Raw genomic sequence first — 21,456 nt, 5'->3', positions numbered from 1 at the left:
TCATTTAAAAACGAAACAAACACTAATTCAAGAAAATACTTCAGGCAAGTACAGACAAAGCCAAGTTTAAGAAGAAAAATCCTGAATATTTAAATTAACTTACTCTCTCACCATTGATGTTTGGCACTCAGAAATAGACTGCACATTGCTAAACTTCTCCATGCTTTAGGAGACAGTGGGCACCTAACGAGTACAGCAAAACGAAGTAAGCTCATCCTGGGACTCAACCTTTTATCCTCTAGAAAGGCCATTTTTAATGAGTTCCCTTTCAGCTCTAAGCCGCGCTCATCTTTTTGAACTCAATCTTTATTCAGAAAGAACGCACATAGGGAAAGCAGAGGCAGCCATTAAGAGGTCAGCGGTGATCATCTTTACATAGGAGAGACAAAGAATCCCTCTCCAAAAAGTCACCGTGCTGCGCTGGGGACTCAGACCTTCACTATTTCCTCCAGAACAACACATTTGTGACAATTCATTATGATACAGGTTCGTTCTTTGCTTTCAAACGTAGTCTCCCTTACGTGTTTTCCCGGTAAAAACAGGCTTTCCAGTGAAGCTCTCCTTCTTATTCTCTCTCTGCAGCCAAAACCCAAACATTTCTCCTATTTTAGTTGCACTATTTTTATGTGCGTTTTGTACCCAAATTCGGGAGAGGGTTGACAAAGAGCAAGGTAACATTCCAGGCAGTATCTTTTAAATAGAATTCTATTTTCAGGTTCCAGGATGTGGAACAGTTGGTTTTGAAAGTGTGACTTTGATACCAGCGTGTCCTTCCTTAGATGTGCTTCTGAGGATGCCTCCTGGCCACCAAGGAAGGCTGGCTCAGCTCATTTCAGCACTTTGATAAAGGGATGGAGAATTTTATTCCCACAGGGGCTAAGTCTCTTATCTGTCCTACACCAATTATTTTGCAAATTAGATCCGCTGGTTACATAACAGGACACAGTGAAGGCGTGTGGATGGACAGGAACAAATTCATCAGTATTTCTCCAGCCACATGCCTGTTGAATCATAGGGTAGTCAAGTCAGCCTCAGGTTTGAGGACAGTAAGATGGTGTAGTGGTTAGGAACATAAACTCGGTCTCAAACTGCCTGGGTTCTTACTCCACTCTAGCTAGCTACGCAAGTCTGAGAAAATTCCTTGATCTCACTTTCCCCATTTACTATATAGCAATGCTTCCCAAATTACTCACCTAGGGTTTTTTTTTTTTTTAATGTAAGAATTGTATAGGAATACAATATACATACTGGAAAACTCGCCTATTTAAAATGTCCAATTCAATGTTTTTTTTTTTTAATCTATCTATAGAGTTGTGCAAACATCACCACCATCAATTCTAGGCCACTTTTATTACCACTTGGGGATTTTTTTTTTTTTTTTTTTTTTTTTTTTTTTAAATCTCAAAGCCTAGGCTATGCCCAGATCCATGAAATCCAAGTCTCTGGGGCTGGGACACAGGCATCAACCATTCGTGATGCTCCCCCATAATTCCAAGGTGCGGACAAGTTTGGGGAGACAGGGCTCATGGAGTCATTGTCAGGATTACACAGAAAACAGAGACACAGATGGAAAAATGGGAGCTTCTCAGCACACAGGCTGACCTATAATAAGCACTCAAGAGGGGGTGGGAATAATCACGGTGAGGAAGAGAGAATGGGAAGGGCCATTAGAACAGGCACGCTGAAGCTTGTATCATCTGGACCGCAATGGTGAATCTGTACACACAATACATTTGACAGAAATGCATTTCCACGTACAGCATATTCTCAGAGATCTAACTTGAGAATGAGAATTTTGGAGATGGGACCGAACCCACGAAGGGACGGGAGTTTACAAGTTAATCTATCACACTTGTAAGTAATCGCCGAGCTTCCTGGACTTCTAAGCTGCTGCTGCTTCGGCTTCAGGACGCCATTAAAGCATCACCCTGTGAAAAAGTGCTTCTCCTTCTTGGGCCTTAGCTTTCTGCACACCACATAATAACAGCACTTATCAGCCTGCGCTGGGTTCATTCATAAGTGAGTCTCCCTTACCAAGGGGCGAGCACCTTAGGGGCAGCAAGAAAACCTAATGCGTTAAAAAGAAAAAAAAAAAATCATCTCTGGAGCATAGCATGTGTTTTGACACGGAGTACACAAAGGTTCGTTGGACTGAAGCAAGTGAATACTTAACAAACATTGCCAATCCAGGAATGAAGAGTGTACTTGTTCCAAAGTTCTCAAAAGACGTGTGGCCATTGTAGCTCACAGAAGACTGGCAAGAGAGCCCTGCAATTTCGCTCTGTAAGCCATGTCCCGAGGAGCATTGCTTTGGGTACTTAAGAGCTCCAGTGAGTAAATGGCACAACCACAAGCTGTGATTAAGAACACTGAATTATGTATTACCAACACTGAGATTGAGGGGGAAAAAAAAAACTGTCATCGAGGGGAAAGATTAATTAATATCAATTAATTTTCTTTTACAGTAGATTATGCAGAAGTCTTCGGGCTTCTGAGGAGAATTTCCGAAAATTTTATAGCACACAGGAATTTGCATACACTCCAGGAGCAAAAAGCAGGTCCCCAGATGGGTTAAGAGGGTAACAGTCAAGATGAAGAATAAAAGATAGAGGCAGTTCTGCAAGTGTAGAGTCATGGGGGTGGGAATAAAAGGCAGGCAGGCTTTGGAGGGAACGGGAAAAGCTTAGGGATTCAAAAGAAATAAAATTGCAAACATAATAGCACTTACATGGTTACACAATCAGCAACACTCCTAAGCACCCTCTCCAGAAAGAGAGTCTTCTTTGAAAACCCAAAAGCAGAGAGTTAACAAAAGCCATTAGGTAAAGTCCATCAGAGGAAGGATTCCTTTTCATTAGCATCCTCCTTCAAGTGCAAGATAATAATGTTTGATTTGTGGCACAGGAAATGAGTCAAAGAAATTCACCATGTAGTAAACTTGGGCAAATCATCTCTTTGGACTTGGCTTTCTATTTCTAAAATGAAGCCTTGGATCAAGAGAGTGCTTCCCCAAGTTTGTTCTGAAAGATTTAACAGGCATTACTTGAAGAACATGTTTCGTGTTCAAATAGATTTGGGAAAGGGTTGGATAATCCAGCTACACAGGTTTCTTCCTTTCAGAGCTTGAAAGAAGGTTATCTGTTAATGCTAGTTGTGCAAGGGGACGCTGACCTACAGCATCTCCCCAGCCACAGAATGCTTTTGGGGCAGACCTCATCAAGGGACTTGTGTTTTACTGAATTCATGTTAGAAAATTCTGGATTATAATGATCTTGCAGGTCCTTTTCTGGGTTAAAAGTCCATGGATTCCCAATTACTGTCACATGAAACCAACACCACAAGATAATGCATCAATAGGCAACTAAGGTAACAATTAGCATTTGGGCAGCAATAAGATACAAAATCTCCAATTGCAAAGCAGTACAAAAAGGGGTCACTGGTATTCTTCTCAGTACATACATCTAGAATTCCTTTGCTTTATTTTAATTACTCCAAGCTGAGCACCGGCCGGCTGGATTCATGCCGTACTTCTTAATATTTATTCTATTTATCAAATACAGCCATCATGTCTAGCTTCTAGGCATGTTTACAAATAACACAGGGAAAGAAAAGTTTGTGGATAACATAACGGCTTACAACTGCACTGTCAGTGTTTTCCCAAAGATCTCCCTCACTCTCCCTCTCCTTCTGTATCTACTGGGGAAGTCCCACAGTATTCTCTGTGTTAGCCATACCCTGGACTCGCTCGCTCGCGCTCTCTCTCTCTCTCTCTCTTCCTGACCCCCTGCATAACTCCTACCATCCAGAATCCTAGAGCATAAAAAAACAAAACACATGGTCTACTGAAAAAAAGGACAGAGCCAGACACACCACACTATTTCTTTTGACTGGAGTCAAAAGTCCTTTCAATAACCTCATGGAATAAATAAATAAATAAATAGGTAAATAAATAAATAAATACAAACAAACATAAACAGTGCAAAAAGGAAACAGGTAGTGGGAGCAGAGAGCCAGGACCCATGGGGCAGCAACGAAGGGAGTTACTTCATCTCCACCCCCAATTTCCTCACATGCAGCATTTTATTTCATCCTCTTGGCACCCCGGCTAGGTAGCTCCTATTGTTCCTATTATTTGGGTGATAAAACCAAGGCTCAAAGAAGTGAAATGAATCGTCCAAGTCCCAAAGCTACTAAGCGACAGGCCCAGGAACTGTGCACAGGTCCGTCCAAGGCCAAAGTACAGACCCTTCCCCGGAACCGCCTGCTTTCCTGCCAGAAAATGTGAACTTAGGGACATTTAGTCACTCCCTCAATTGGCCTGGCTGGTCTCCTAGCCTGAGGCCACCATGACGTGCTGCTCATGCTGCTCTGAATTACGACCATTTCCCTCAGACACTTTCCTTCCTCTACAAAAGGGTCTAGCTCCTTCTGCATTTGGGTTTCTATAGAAAAGCAGATACTTGCCCACAAATGTCCCAGCCAAAGCCTGGTCCATTTCCAATTTTTCGGCCTATCTCGGATCCCGAACTAAACGCCCACAATGAGATGACGAAGGAACAGTCAGAGTGTTGCAAACATTTGACTGAAAGACTTGTGCCCCCCAACCCCCCCTCCCCCGAACACCCTCCAGTGTGAACTTTGGTTCCCTAGAAATCTGTAGCGACTCTTTCCGAGCCGAGGTCTGACCTGCAGGATCTAGAGCAGCTCCAGGAAGCGGGAGAAGACACAACACACGGCTCTCTCTGGGCTCTCCGGACAAGAAGGAAAGGGCAGCTGCCCCCAGGTGAATGCTGGGGGGGAGGGGTCAAACAGCTCTCCTCACCGGGATTCTGACCTTTCTCCCACTAGACACAGAACTGGAGATTCTCCCCTTGGGGATAAATTCCTTGTGTCTTCCTTTACGTTGCGCGCTTCTCACTATTGTGTGCAACTTCCCAATTAAAAATGACCCCAGTCGCTGGGAGGGTGAGAAAGGGCAAGGAATCTGGGAGCTTTTAAGACTTCCAAGCCTCTCCTTTCTCCTGCTCTCTCACTTTCTGCCTTTCCTTGAGGAGCAACAAGGGAAGCAACTCGAGCAAAGCCACACAACCCTGAGAGTTAGCTCACAAATTTGTCAGCTGCATCTTTCTATCTCCTCCTCCGTCTGTGCTTTTCACCTTACTTTTTTTTTTTTTTTTTTTTTAACTATAACTCTTTCTCTTGACTTCGAGCATAGCTTGGAACAACAGTAACCAGTGCTGCATCAGCTTAGAACGGTACCACCTGGACATTATCTGGTGATGGGGCACAGCTGGAGAAGGCACAAGGCTCTCAGGAAAGCCGTCAACCACAGCTGAAAACAAGGTACTGTGGAGCTTCAATGAGTTCTAGATGCCCCTTCTAATCCCTTGAGAATCACAGTCAGGGTTGGGGGTGAGGGGAATGGAAGCAACTGCAGGATGGTAAACAGTCCATCCTTGGACACCAATCCCAACCTTGACTGTACCGTGATCCAATTGATCCCTTCAGAACAGAAGAGTTACTTAAATGTGTAGCCCTGGACACCCACTGTTCCTGAGTTAAAGACAAAGCTCTATCAGTTGACCTACAGAGGACCCCTTGCTTATCTCCTCTCATTCCTTCCACCTGTGAGTAAGAAAACTCAGGGAAGACATACCAGCCCAGACCTGCCTCCTTCCTTCTGAAAAAAATGAGCCGCTGCCTCCTTGATGTTTTATCATGGGCCTCTTCACACTGGGTCCCCCTTCCTTACACGCTTGTCTCTCCAGATGGCTGTGAACTTCTTCAGCTTAGGAACATTGCTGTCTCATCCTGACAGCCCCAAGAATAGAGATGATAAACAAAAGGGTTTGATGGAGTGCAGAGCGAATGAATAAATGAATAAGCTTTTTTAAAAAACTGTCTGCAAAAAATTTACCTTCTTTAGGTAAGTTGAGACATACAGTAAAATAAATGAGATAAAGCAGTAAGTGATAAAGATGAGACTAAGAAGTACAGGAGGGGGGAACCTCTGGGCTTGGTTAAAAATGTAAATGGCAAGCCTATTAGGAACTTAAGTAGGAATCAGATGTGCACAGGTGCATAAACAGATGAGAAGGTTCTGTTTGGGGGAAGCAGTGTCTAGGTTCAGGGTCTGCTGAGACCCAGATGCCCAAAAACCTTCAACACCAAACAAAAGATAAGTGTTTTTTTTTGTTTTTGTTTTTTGTTTTGGTCTGGACAACAGAGAGGATCTTACAAAGACAATTAAACTGGTGGCCAAGGTGGACTGGAGCTGGTGTCAGGGAGACCCACCATTTGGTGAAACTGGTTTACACAGCAGCAGAGGAAATCTTTATCAGCTACCTGTTTTAACCAAACAAGATTTGTACTTGAAAGAATAAAAGAGGTAAGACCACCGCACGAACAAGAATTAACATTCACAGAGAACAAATGGCATCGGAGAGAATTCATGGGTCAGGCAGGAATTTTCAAGTAGAAAGCCTAATTCAAATTCTCTGAGAGATTCAGAAACATTCTGGACCTGTAAGTTAAGAAGAAATGGTGTATCCATCAGGAAATAGATGCATTCTTGACAGCTGTGTAAAAAGTCTTAGACTAAAGACGTGGGCCAGGTAAAACAATCAAACAAACATGAATGATGACTGGTGGGGCACCGGAGATTAGCAACAAGGAGGAGCCATTACCCCCACAGCGGAAGGAACAAGGGGAGGAATCTTGTTATTCAAGGCCAGCTCCTGCTACCCGTGGAGGCCAAGCCAGAGGGATCTGCAGGAACAGAAGGACACAGATGAGGCTGCAAGGCAGGAGAGGGGGATAAGAAATATTCTAACTTCATTCTCTGCTCTCACTGCAGACATGTACCCATGCCTCCTGCTGGGCAAACCAGCATGGAAGTGGAGGGATGCAGGACAGGGAATAGTGGAGAAGGGGACTTGGTGAAACAAAGCTTAAGTGACACAAGAAGCTATGGAAAGAGGAAAAATCCAAGTGTGAGGGGCCAGAGGGTCATTGGAAATGAAGAATATCATTGATAAAACTAAAATTAAAAAAAAAAAATGTGGAAGGCAAGGTAGAGAACATTTCGTAGGGCAAGAAGGAGATGGAAAATGAGAGACAAGTCAGGAAGCATGGAAGAGGGGTCCCAGAGAGAGCTCTTGATTACTAAATGCCAAGGGTATGGGGTACGTGTCTCAGGATCCTCTGGGGGACCAGCAAACAGGAAGAAATGAATCCTGATCTTCCTTTAGGATTCCACAGCATGTTGTGACAAAACCAATTCCTTTGCCCCTGAGTCCTTGGAGCATAAAGGAATCTGGGGCAATCTGTTCCTTTACCGCATCAGAAAAGTAGCTTTTTTGTTTCAAAGGTCTGTGGTGAGACACAATTCCATGACGTTAATCAATTTATTTCAATTGAGAGTGAAACACAAATGAAAGGTCTCCATTTCGGAAAAGGCCATGAAAATGTGAAGACGTTATTATTTCTAAGCTGAGAGGAGAGGTGAGATTCTCTGCCTGGCACATTTCAGAAAGGTTCAATCAGCCAGGGCAGGGGAATAGATTTAAAATAGAAAAGTAATGGGAAAAGGGCTTTCCACGTAACAGAGTCGGTGACTGATGAAAAACCATCCCTCTGGAGCCAGCTCTATTAATACCCATTTCTTCCAGGCAGTTTGGAAAGTTTGAAAATCTACGTAGTTCTCATTTCCTAAAGCTTCCAAGCCTAATTGCATATTTGTATCCGTACACAGATTTATATATATATATATATATATACACACACACACACACATATACACACACATATACACACACACATAGGTCTCATCCAGTGAAACAGATAGCTGCATATTCAACTTGTAGATCACCATCTTCAAATAGAGATCTAAATTTGGAAAAACATCTGTATGCTGTTTTTCAAAGAAATAAAAAGGAGAATATTGGCCAAAAACCGTAATACCCGACTCACTGATTCATTCATTTATGCAACAGGTATTTATTGGGTATTCACCTGATCACAAGCCTAAGACCTAATGCTTCATGATTCCAGCCCTCTCAGATGAACACTGAGCTAGTTCAGGGAGCGAGCCCTCCTAAGCCAAATTTTGGAGGTGCATCTCAGCAGCGATTGGAAAATCCAACAGCATAGGCTTCCCAAATGTCTAGAAACTACCCCGAACCCCCTCCCTTTAATTTATCCCCTTACAGTTAGGTAAGAGAGCCCCATGCTCTCCTGTAGGTCAAAAATAATAGGGATGATTTAATGCCTTACGACTGTCCCTTAAATATCTAAATGATGCATGGTCAGATGAAAGCTGCTATAGTATTTTAATAAAAGCACACTAAATAAGGCAGCTGGTAATAAATCTCTTAATAAAAATGTAGTCAATGGTGCATTTAATTTGATCACAGAGTCCACTTTCAAATAATCCAAAAATTGGATTTTTAAAAAATAAGATGCAAACACCTCTCTCGTGCTGTTCTTAAGAAATGTATTTGCACACTTAGAAGACATCCATGTTAAGAGGCTTTCTTGCATATTTGAATTTGGTTGGAAAGCTTTGTTATTTGTTTCAGTTAAATGAATATACGTAATTGTCCAGCCACCCCAGGACATTTATGAAAACAAGATGTTCTGTCCTAACGAGGTTAGCTTTAGAGTGACATTCGAATCATGAGATGCCTCATTAGCTGCTAGGAAAACAGACTTCAATCTTCTGCTTTCCCTTTTCTAATATTAGCTAGCTAACAATTCAATTGCTTCAATAACTCCAGGTGACTCCAATTTCACAGCAAGTTCTTCCAAAGGCTAAAGGGAACACTTTAAGTTCCTAAAGGCTTGACACTAAGTGTATTTACATAACTTTGTATGGCTCTAGCTTAGCATCATGCACCAAGGGGAGGAAGACAATGGAGGGGGAAGAAATTAAAATATATATATTCATATATACATAGATGAATCCTGAGTATTTGTTTAAGAATGGCATATATATATATATATATATATATATATATATATACCAAAATCTGTTTCTGAGCATAGAGAAAAGACATTTAAATACACAGAAAGGGACAGAGAGCTACAATCTAAGCAGCTAGTTGATATTTACATTGTCTGCCCTTTGTCATTTAGCCTATAGTTTAAAATGAAGAAAAAAAATCTTATTCTTTTAAATTACCTCCACAATTTCATTTGCTGGAAAGCAGCCAGTTTAATTTCTATCACATGTAGAACACACTCTTTTCCATGAGGAGGACATTTTAAGACTAATGTAAAAGGAAACAAGTTGAGAAGTTAATATAAAACAAAACAATTCACTCAAACGAGAAAATGGGTTATGTGAATTCTTATGTTAATATTCTAAAATAAATAAAAAATTAGCAAGGGCAGTCATACTCCATTACCACTAAAGATGGTCACAGAAAATTTATATGGATGTGCCTGTATTTATTTGTACAGACACAGTTCCAATTTTCCTTTTGACTATTGGGGAATGTTAATTCCTAGAACACATTTCCTCGATGTCCTCTTTTATATACCAGGTCTTTGGACATGAAATTAGTTCCAGGCAAAGAAATAAAATACTCAAAAAAGGAAAGTGGTTTTATGACCTGACCTTTAATGTTGTTTTAAGAGACACCATCCTGGATCCTTGACTCTGGTGTCCGTGCATCTGCAATTATCCTTTTATCCATCTCTTGAGGTCAAACAGATTTGGATATGGAAAACTTTCAAATCAGAAAAATGATGTGTACATCGACTAAGTTAATGCACTGGGGAAAGGATCGTCCTTTCCTGGAAATTTCGAAGTTAATCGCTATAGGTCGACTAAAGTAAAATGACATACATATATACATAAACACATAAATATGCATTGATATACATTTCATGCACCTATATACATACATATACACACAGACATACATATAGGTCTGTAAATATAGTCGATTTTTGGGTTTTGGTTTTTGAATTTGCAGTCTGTCTTACATTACCTAAACTATTACTACAGCTTGGGAAAAACTTGAAATGTGAAAACCGACACTGTCTTATTTTATTTTGAGGAGGGGAAATTTTGGTGGATCTTCCAGAATGGGGAAAGGAGACCCTCCACATCAGCCAGACTCTTCGGAGAACATTAACATCTTGAGATTTCTAGCAAATTAACGGCCCAGGTAACAAAATGCAAGGAACTCTGGCCAGTCGCTTACTCACTCGGTTGGATCTGGCCACTTCTCCATGTATTCCCACCACACTAAATGGAGCATGAGCCATTTGAGTAATGAGTCAGAAAACGTTTAGCAGCCTCAGTGCAACAGCCAACGTGATGCTTAAGATAAATTTCAGAGGTATTAGGATAGTGTTTTCTTTTCTGCTCTAGGCAGACCATCTCTCTCATTGGTGATGAACAAAATTCTTCCCTCCTTCCCAGGAGACAGAAGCTGGATCATCTGCTATCTCAAGGTTCATTCCAGCCCTAAGATGTAAAATTTCAAGCAAAAACAATTGTAAAAGGCAAAGGCAATGTATCATGGTGTGCCCTAAGCAAAATGTGTATTGTGAAATGCTGTCTGATGAATTCAGTGGTCACTTCATTGACAACCTCCCCCTCAAGCATTACACATCCTTTCTAAAAAGACAATGCTTAAAGCAAAAAAAAAAAAAAAAAAAAAAAAAAGAAAGAAAAAGAAGAAGAAGAAGAATTTTAGAATTCAGTGGAATTAATGTATCATCACATTTTTTTTAATTCCCATGCCTACATTATCACAATAGAAATTACCATTAGGCTTTGAGTTTTAATCACAGTTAACACTGTTAGCTGATTTTAACTTATTTCTTTCCCACTTCCGTTTTAACACTGAATGCTATTTTATCCTTCTGGTTAATCTCAATGTCCTTTTTCACCATCCAGTGGTAGCACAAAGCCAACCACTCAATAGTTGTGTGTTGCCGAATGACATCATGAAGGCAGTATAAAATAATGCACAGGATTGCTGGTTTGAGGATTAAAAGCCCTGAATTTGGGGCACCCAGGTGGCTCAGTGGGTTAAAGCCTCTGCCTTCGGCCCAGGTCATGATCCCAGGGTCCTGGAATTGAGCCCCACATCGGGCTCTCTCTCTCTCTCTCTGCCTGCCTCTCTGCCTACTTGTGATCTCTGTCAAATGGATGAATAAAATCTTTAAAAAAAAAAAAGCCCTGAATTTGAGTACTGTCTTGGCAATTCACTGCCTTCCCAGTTCAGGCAAGTCACTCTGTCAGTCCAGTAAGTTTCTTCTACTATAGGGTCCATCTCACATGACAGTTCCCATCAGCCAGTTGAAGGTGTCTGCAGTGTGGACAGGATGCTGAGGGATGGAGTGCCACGCTTGATGAGTGATAACGGCCACGGGTGTACTACAGGCCATGGGTGTACTACAGGGGAGTAGCATCAATTGTGCCTTCTATTTGCCATTCACTGAGTAGAACACTGCTGCTCACTTGTGCATACAAATCGCTGGGCATTTTTCTTTAATACGGATTCAGACTCAGTGAGTCTGGGGTGGCTGGCTGAAATGACACATTCCTAACAGGATCCCAGGTAATGCTGACGCTGCTGAATCAGGAACACAAGAAGCAGGGTAAGGTCCCTTGCAGCTCCTGCTCAATCCACACACACACTCTTCCTACTTTATGTATATGAAAAGGAGCTTACCGTACGCTACGAACAGTGATAAGCACATTAAATATGTGATCACCCTGATTTCTCAACCACCTCCCCTTGCTTCCCCCACCCCAAAAGATAGCTAGCTCAAAGTTTCCAGGGAAGGAAATGAAGATTTAAAACAGGTAATGAATTTGCCTACCTTCGCAAAGCTGATAGGCAGTGTAGATGAGATTTGAACCCAGGGAAACTAACCTGATGAGCACCCTTGTTCTTGGCCTCTAATATACATTGTCTCAATATCATCACAACACTGGAGTGCTTGCTTAGTGCCAGCCACTAGGTTGTTTCATACATATTATCTCTTCCTCCTTTCTTAATAATCCTAGGAGATGGGTAATATCATTATTTTTATTTTACAGATAACAAAATTAATTAACCTTCCTTCAACAGCGTCAAACTCAGTGAAGCTATAGCAATTCCTATTTAAGTAAAAGATAAGATCAATAAAATACTGATAATAAACTAAACACAAGGAACAGTATGCTAATGAGAAGAAAATTTAGCAGCATGTATATTCACCAGGCTAAAAAAAAATGCATATGGCTATCAGTGAATGTAAAGAAAATATGCTCTTATAAATTCATACCCTGTGAATGCATTTTTGACAGCTGAGTCCAAATGCCTCCGCACAGGTTAGCCATGAGGTTATCAGAGTCCAAATGATCAATGGTCTCAAACAAAACCCATTGGTGGGATTTACAGTTGGAGACATAGCAAAGATTCATTTCTTATCACCCTCTTTTGCTACCTAAAAGATCCTTCTTTATTAACAAGCTAATGAAATAAGATTGTATCAGTAAATTTCCCTGGAGATGAGACTCCGGTACAAGCAGTCGACAAGGATGCCGTGTTATGCGTGCTTAAAAAGACCAAACACCATAGACACATGAGCACAGGATTTTTGCATTATTCTGTTTAAGGACAAGTTTAAAACCTAAAGGTTTAAAGCATGATCCTGAACCTTGGCTGCAGGCTGCACTTTGGAATCAAGTATGTGGAGGGGACATAAAAATTAGTAAATAAATATGTGCATACATACGTACATACATACATACTGATGTCTAGATCCCAGCCCCAGAAATTTGGATCTAATTGGGCTGAGGTCCAACCTAGGGATCAGGATATTTTAAAGCTTCTTGGTTTTTCTACTGTATAACCTAAATTGAGAATGACTTGATTAAAGCAATGCCTGTACTACGGCAAGAGGAGAGGGAAGGTGGTGAGTGCAAACAGCTGTCAAAGAAATGAATGTCTAATTGGTGAATGTCATCCTTAGAGCAGACTGTGCAGGTACTCAGATAGTGGGAGTTTTTCTCTCCTGAAGGTATACTTAAATTTCATAAGCAGGTATATTGTAACAAAAAAGAACCTTATAAAACATTTGCTAGTCTTTATGACCACAATTATTTTCTCCCCTTACCAGAATAGTTTCCATTAGAGGGCAGTCTCTTCTTGGGAAGAAATGAATGGAGACACTTAACCTTCTTACCTGACCAAAGTTTAAAATATTGGCAGATGGGGCGCCTGGGTGGCTCAGAAGGTTAAGCCTCTGCCTTCGGTTCAAGTCATGATCTCAGGGTCTTGGGATCGAGCCTCGCATAGGGCTCTCTGCTCAGCAGGGAGCCTGCTTCCTCCTCTCTCTCTGCCTGTCTCTCTGCCTACTTGTGATCTCTGTCTGTCAAATAAATAAATAAAATCTTTAAAAAAAAATAAAATATTGGCAGAGACTGTAACACTTGCATGAATTTCCTTCAAGACAATTTCCAGGAGATGAAGTATGTGGGGTGAAAAAAATTTGTATTGTATGTCAAGATACTGTCAAATTAAATATTTATATCTGTCTGCAAAAAGTAAAAGGATAAAAGCTTACCCCAAAAGATAAATATGCACATGCATAGAAGGCGTGAGGTGTACAAACATAATAATAACAACAAATAAAAGTAACATTTATTATATGCTTACTCTGTGTCAGATTCTTATGGTATGGAATTTTAACATTTGATTTGATTTTCAGAACAATTCTATATTTAATACATGAGATAACTGTAGATGCAAATTGTTAAAAGAAATTTGTCCAAGACCATACATCGAATAACTGGCCAAGCCAACTTTTGAACCCCATTTGTCTGACTCCGAAGCGAAAGTTTTCTCACCACCAACAATACTCCTTTACTGTGTCAGAAGCAACAGGGCCCTTGTGATCAGGAGACAATGTAACTTAGAACACATCAGCATAAGAAAGCATGAACCTCTTCATATTAGGCTATCAACGAAACTGAAGGAAAGGTAATTTGGGCAAAGTGAGACATTCCTTATTTTCTTTACTCTTTCGTATTTTAAGAATTTTCACAAGCTGTTTATGGTTCCCCTCATTTTCTCATGCAACTCCTCTCAACCCCATTAAGAATGAATTTGGCATTCCTACGGCTGTCTTCAGTCACTGTATAGAGCCTTGAACTAGCTGGTCACAATTCCTCAGAGACTTATTTCCTAGATCAGGGGTTGGCAAACGTTTTCTGGAAAGGGCCAGATAGTAAATATTTCAGGCTCTGGAGGCCCCACAGTCTCTACTACAACCACTGAACTCTGCTGGTATAGCATGAAAGCAGCCAGAGATGACATGATGATGTCGATGATAGATGATATGAACAAAAGGGCAGGGCTGTGTTCCAGTAGAACTTTATTTATGGTCACTGAAACTATCATTTTCATGTGTCACAAATTCTTCTTCTTCTTTTGATTTTTTTCAACCATTCAAAAATGTGAGAACCATCCTTAGCCCACAAGCCACACAAAAATAGGCAGCAAGCTGGATTCGGCTGATGAGCTGTCATTTGCCAGCCCCTGTCCTAGATGATAAGATCTCCTATGTTAAAGGCATTGGCCATGATGCAAAGTTGTTGTCATGTTCAAAAATGGCAATAGCTCCATGCTTAAAAAGCAAAAGTATCCCCAGGTACTGGCTTGTCAGAATCACTTGCCTTCCCTAAACCCCTTTTAATATTAACCACAGATTCTCTCTGTACCAAAAGTATCCTGGTTAAATCACCAGCCCTCTAATAACCGACAACGGCAAATAACATCAACTTTAAAAAAGTTCATCATACACGATTACAATGTATTCCCTCTTACAAACACTTCTTGAGAAAAGATTCTAGAATTTGGGAACTGATAGGGATTTTAAAGATCTCAAAAGGCATTCTTCAGAGTTTTCAGATGCCTTACAACTATCTACAGAAACAACCCCACAAAATGCCCCTAGGTCAGAAATCTACTATATGGCACAACATGATGGATGGACCTAGAGGGTAGATGCTAAATGAAATAAGTCAAATGGAGAAAGACAAATACCATATAATTCTACTTGTATGTGAAATCTAAAAAATAAAATAAAAAGCAAACACATGAAAAACAGAAAGACCCATAAATACAGAGAACAAACTGATGGTTACCAGTTGGGGGGGGTGGACAAAATGGGTGAAGGGGAGCTGAAACTACAAGCTTCCAGCTACAGAATGAATAAGTCATGGGAATAAAAGGCACAGTTTAGGGGATATAGTCAATGGTAGTGTAATAGCATTGTATGGTGACAGATGGTAGCTACACTTGTGGTGAGAATAGCACAATGTATAGAGTCGTTCAATTACTATGTTGTACGTCCGAAACTAATATCACAGTGTGTCAACTATTCTTCAATAGAACGGAATGAAGGAAGGAAGGATGGAAGGAAGGAAGGGTAAAGAAAATCTAGCCAAGGTGTACCATAGACAGTTCCCAGCAGCTCATGAGAACTGCTTGTTGAACTTTTGGTGTTTTGTGAGCCAGCTGACATCAGGTTGATAATCCAAAATTGTCCAAGGTGGGAGGTTTTATACCACAGAAATCCCCAAATCTGCCAATGTTGCATATCAAGATTGGGTTTTTCTTTCCCTGTGAGACCCAGTTGTTAAACATTTATCAGCATACCACTGCCCATTTACCCTCTTCCAACAAAGAGGCTCCTCTTGGGTCTGTTTTATACACACACTCTTCTCTCACTCACCCACTAATGAAAGTTGAGTCCAAAGAAAAAATAGGGATCGCTCCAAGCCATAAACAAATGGATAAGGAATCAATCACTGTTCTGTTATCATCCTTAAATTATTGTTCCCTCCATAATCCCAAATGTGCTCTCATTTTATATTAAATATGGCCCACTGGAGACAGAAGAATTTAAACATTTAGCCTACCAAAAATGTATCAAAACCTATTACCTCTCTAATTATGTATGTTCTTCTAGCTTGGATAGAAAAGAGAGAGATTGAGAGAGAGAGAGAGAAGAAATGACAGGGGACCACACTCCATTATACAAGTGTGATTCCGAAGGTACATTTCCACTTCTGCATAAATGCTAGCTAATTACCCACCAAGCTCCAGCCCATTTCCTTATTTCCTTCCTTTTGCTGTTGCAGAATGAAGATCCTTCCGGTGTGATACCTAGCAATGCTCTAATGCTCCTGTACTGTATGTGTTTGTTTTGAGGCAGGAGGTTTTCTGATTATTCCTGGTTCCTGGTCTCACTCCACCAAACTACATGAGCCCATAAACCTAATCTAAACAAATCATTTTGAATTTACTTTTTCTACATTTGCTGCCTTCATCTTAGTTTTGCTTCACTTCGGGCATCAACAGAACTGTTTTAGTACAACCCTTTCCCTTTAACTGTACAAGATTAGAAAATAAAAAAGAACATTTACAACTGCTACTTGAGCTGGAATATCTAAAAGGGGATTATATCCCTATTTGTCAGCAAATATGAAAACAGTTCATGTAAGAGTAAGCTGAAGCTGAGTGGTCTCTACCTAATTCTCAAACGCATTTCTCTCTAAGGTTTAGAAAAGAGTACCCAGGACTCAAATGTTCCTGAGACTTTGCAACAACAGATTCGTGCATAATCAGAAATGTACAGACTTTAATAAATCTACCTCTCCAATCTTCAGAAAGCAATTTTTGGAGCCAGACACAGATGTATTTTGTTAAAGTTCGATTGAAACTCTTTACATTATATAACCATGGCAAAATAACCTGGGGTTATTCATACACAGTTTTAATTATTTATCTATGGGCTCACATGGTGTTATTTTTCATTCAGATCCATGGCTAGTTACACATTCTGCAGCAAAATATTTAAATGAAATTCTGGGACTCACAAAATCTTGTAGGCAAGGTAAGAAAGATCTATCAGTAGTCTGTGAATTGACATCACGTACTTACAAATGAAATCAGCCTTGGTACTCAAATGCACATCTCAACCTAAAATTAATACTTCAATACATAAATTCTAACTCCAGTTGCTTTTCAAGAAAAACCTTCCAGAAACCTATTTTCTCTTCTTCAATCGGTTCACAAGTAATGGAGCAGAATCAGTTACCTAGAGCCCTTTCATTGTCTATAAAAATATTTCCCAGTTTGTGTCCTGTGGAACACGATTGTGGGAGATATCACCATTGTTTTACTACTTTTTTTTTAAAGTTTCAAATTTGAGTAAGTCTGGGAGATGTTGGGTTTAACCAGTTTTCTTGATGAGAGCTAGGAGCCTTCCTATGTTAATATTCTTTGGGATTCAACAAGGAGGGCATTATAATGGATGGAGTTTTTCATGCATTTTAAATCAAATTTTAAACCTTCTTCCCATGGGGTACTTCAAGAAACAAGTGTCCCATGAGACACACTTTGAAGAATGTTGGTTCAAAAGACACAGCTGGGGTTTAAATAGGAGTATCAAAATGGGAGCACAAGAGAGGAGAGAATCATCTGAGGTCCCTCTGCTGTGAGCACACCAGCAGCAGTAAGATGACCCAAGAGAGCCTGCTGAGTTCTTCCACACCCATTTCCAGATCCTATCAAAAGAAGGAAGCACCCTAAGGGGGTCAGGATGGGAGATCGGCAATCCCATAAGATAAATTCGCCCCAATCTACTTGCTAGTTCCCATGACTTACCATTTACTCATCCCAATAGTCAGATGTGTTCTAATCCATCCAAATTCAAACTAGAGAATTTTTTAAAATTCATGTGCAGCTAAGGCAAGTCTGCTGGAGGCGAAGGAATGCTAACATCCTGCCACAGATGACAAATTTAGAGAAATGCCTTCCTTCCATCTAAGCTCAATACAAAAAAAGTAATTACCTGATATTCATTGGGATAAAGAAAGGGGTTTGCAGAAATGTTTTGTTTTGTCCAGAAGTAAAACGACAAGCCCTTAGAGGCCACAAAGTTCGACTTTTTCATTTCACAAATGGGAAAATGGAGGCTCAAGGTATTTCATGGTTTGATCGAGGTCAAGCAAGACATAAGCTAGTGGCAGATATGGGAGTGCTACTCAGATCTCTTGACTAATGGGTCCATTCAGCTAAAGGAAGTAGCTGACAAGCCCATGTGATTATCTCTGTCTCTATTTCTTGCTCCTTTATGAAAAGGCTTAGCCACCATTTATTGGGCTTCTGATCAATGCAGGCATGGTATTAAAGCATTCATAAATATTCTCTCATTTTATCATCTGACCGTGGTAATGTTGTCAGTTTTATCCTTATTGTACAGCTATCACATGGAGAAGTGTCATGCCATGTCCAACATCACACAGCTTGCCAGGTATAGAATGTCTACAGGGAGGCAAGTCTGCTTAACTTCAAAACTCATACACTTCCCTCAACTTTCTCTTTTTTCCCATTCCACCCTTTGCCACTCCCTCTCCTTCCAATTTCCATTTAAAAGCAGTTGTGGGGGTGCCTGGGTGGCTCAGTGGGTTAAAGCCTCTGCCTTCGGCTCAGGTCATGATCCCAGGGTCCTGGGATTGAGCCCTGCATCGGGCTCTCTGCTTGGCAGGGAGCCTGCTTCCTCCTCTCTGCCTGCCTCTCTGCCTGCCTCTCTGCCTACTTGTGATCTCTGTCTGTCAAATAAATAAATTTTAAAAAATTTTTAAAAATTAATTAATTAATTAATTAATTAAAAGCAGTTGTGATAAAGGAGTACATGCACCCAAATGTTTACAGCAGCAATGTCCAAATAGTCAAACTATGGAAAGAACCTAGATGTCCATTGACAGATGAATGGATACAGAAGATGTGGTATATACATACAATGGAATACTATGCAGCCATCAAAAGAAACAAAATCTTGCCATTTGCAATGATGTGGATGGAACAAGAGGGTATTATGCTAACGGAAATAAGGCAGTCAGAGAAAGACAATTATCATACGATCTCTCTGATATGAGGAATTTGAGAGGCAGGGCAGGGGATCGTGGGGCAAAGAGGGGGAGAAAATGAAACAAGATGGAAGTGGGGGAGATAAACCATAAGAGACTCTTCATCTCAGGAAACAAACTGAGGGTTGCTGGGGGTTGGAGGGGAGGGATAGAGTGGCTGGGGGATGGACATTGGGGAGGGTATGTGCTATGGTGAATGCTGCGAATTGTGTAAGACTGCTGATTCACAGAACTGTACCCCTGAAGAAATAATACATTATATGTTAATTTAAAAAAAAATTAAAGGTCAGCTGCCCATAACTTAACTCAAATGTTCTTTCTTCCTTGCTTTTAGAGATGTATTACTATCTTCCATCATCCACGTAGACCAAAAAGGATTTAGACTGAGATGAATATGCATAAAATTATCTGGGTGTCATTACCAATCAGGCACTCTGGAGGGGTCATTCTCTTTGCCCTTATAAAAGCTGAACTTGGTCATAGTTTCTTTTCCCCACATATCTACTAAAGATCAACTGATACAGAATGGATGAAGTTGCTAAAAATTTACTGCTGATTTCTTTAAAACATGTGTCATCAATAAAGGAGATATACAGTCAAATGACTTTAGAATCTAGAGACAGGACCTGAAAAATACACCCTTAAATTTTTCAGATAGGGGTACACAGATCATTTGCATCCAAATCCCTTGAAGCTGAAGCTTCCTGACCCCAACCACCCTAAATAAGTCAGAATCTCTGGGATGGGATCCAGGACTCTGCATTTGAACAAGCTCCCCTGGTGATTATAATTTACACCAAAGTCAACCTAACCTAAGAAGTGACTTCTAAGTGTGTGGCTTGTGGGACTCATATGTTTCCCAAGTTTTCCTCAAGAAACCAGAGCCCAGCTGCAGGAAGAATTGTTCATAAATATAATGATGACATCACATACTGGAGACAATGTCTGTGTGAGGCCAATAAAGAATGATGAAAACATTCTCCTGGAAAAGGCTACTGTCTGAGGGGTGGGGGGGTGGGATGTGCCTGGCAGGTGATTCTGAAGACATCGGAAAGAGTGTTATCTATGAAACATGATTTTAAACTCAACAAAAGTCAACAAGAAACTATTTGAATATTGTTTTAACCTTTTTTTTTTTTTTCATAGAAAACCTAATACAGGCAAGCATAGAGGAACACATTCAAATGATGCAAAGCATTTCTAGGAAAAAAAAAAATGAGTCTTCCTCTCATCAAGTTTATCTGGGGATGACCACTGTTTTCTGCATTTCCGAAACACGCTTAGCAGAGTAGCACATATATTTGTGTATTCTATTCTGAGGAAGCCCATTATGCCCACAGTTCGGTATCTTTCATTTCCACCTCAATAATATATCTTGGAGGCCATTCTCCACATAACGTATACATTACACAATTCCTTTTAACAGTATCACAGCTTTACGTTAGACAGATAAACCATAGATCTTGACGGGTTCACTTTTGATAGATATTATGTTTCTTCCATTTCTTGAATGATACTACCATGAGCACTCTTATTCATATGTCTTTGCCCACCTGTGAAGATTTATCTTCAGGATACATTTTCAGAAGCAAAATTGCAAGGGCAAAGGATACACGCGTTTTTTATTTGAGATGTTGCCAAATTTTCTCTCCAAAGAGGTTGCAGCAATTTACACTTCTATTAATAGTACATGATACTGCTTTTTCCTCCCACACTCTCACCAATACAGTGTATTTCTGATTGTAATTTAATTTGCCACTGAGACTTCTTACTGGAGAAAGTGCTGACCAGATAACATGAATAGAACTTGGCAGCTATATTTCTCCTGGAGAATGAACACATTGGCATTCTAATTTATCATCTTCTTATGAGTTAGGTAAGAATGAGTCAGTGGCCTCGACCCTCCTCAACTCTGGATAAATGTATAAACTTAAGTTTCTGGATTTGCACACCTAGGTAAATAGTGATGCACCAAGAAACTACACATATACAAGGCTACTAAAAGGAGTCTTCTATTAGTTTGTTCTTTGAAAATTTGGAAATAATCACAAAAATAGGATATTTCTTCTTATCAGTTATTATGATTTAAGTAAATTGAAAACATTTTCTAAGTGACTAGGAGCAAATTTTCCTTGCTGAAGTCTGCAAAAGGGGAAGTACCTTGTTGGGTGTTTTGGACCAAACCTCCTTAACAGGTAACAACAATCTAGTTTAAACAAAATCTACCTTCAGACTCAATGCTCTGCTTTATGGGTTCAAAGTTAATCAAAATTTATACTACTGAGGCACCTGAATGGCTCAGTTGGTTAAACATCTGACTCTTGATTTCAGCTCAGGTCATGGTCTCAGAGTGGTAGGATTGAGCCCCGCACTGGGCTCCATGCTGGGCAAGGAGCCTGCTTAAGATTCTCTCTTTCCCTCTCCCTCTGCCTATTGTCACAACAGAAAATCAGAAGCTCTCTTCACCCATCATCTCTGCATTCCACCTTCAGGGAATAACAGACAAC

This window comes from Martes martes (assembly GCF_963455335.1).
Source record: "Martes martes genome assembly, chromosome: 1".
NCBI classification, from domain to species: domain Eukaryota; kingdom Metazoa; phylum Chordata; class Mammalia; order Carnivora; family Mustelidae; genus Martes; species Martes martes.
Note: the sequence above shows the minus strand (reverse complement) of the source record.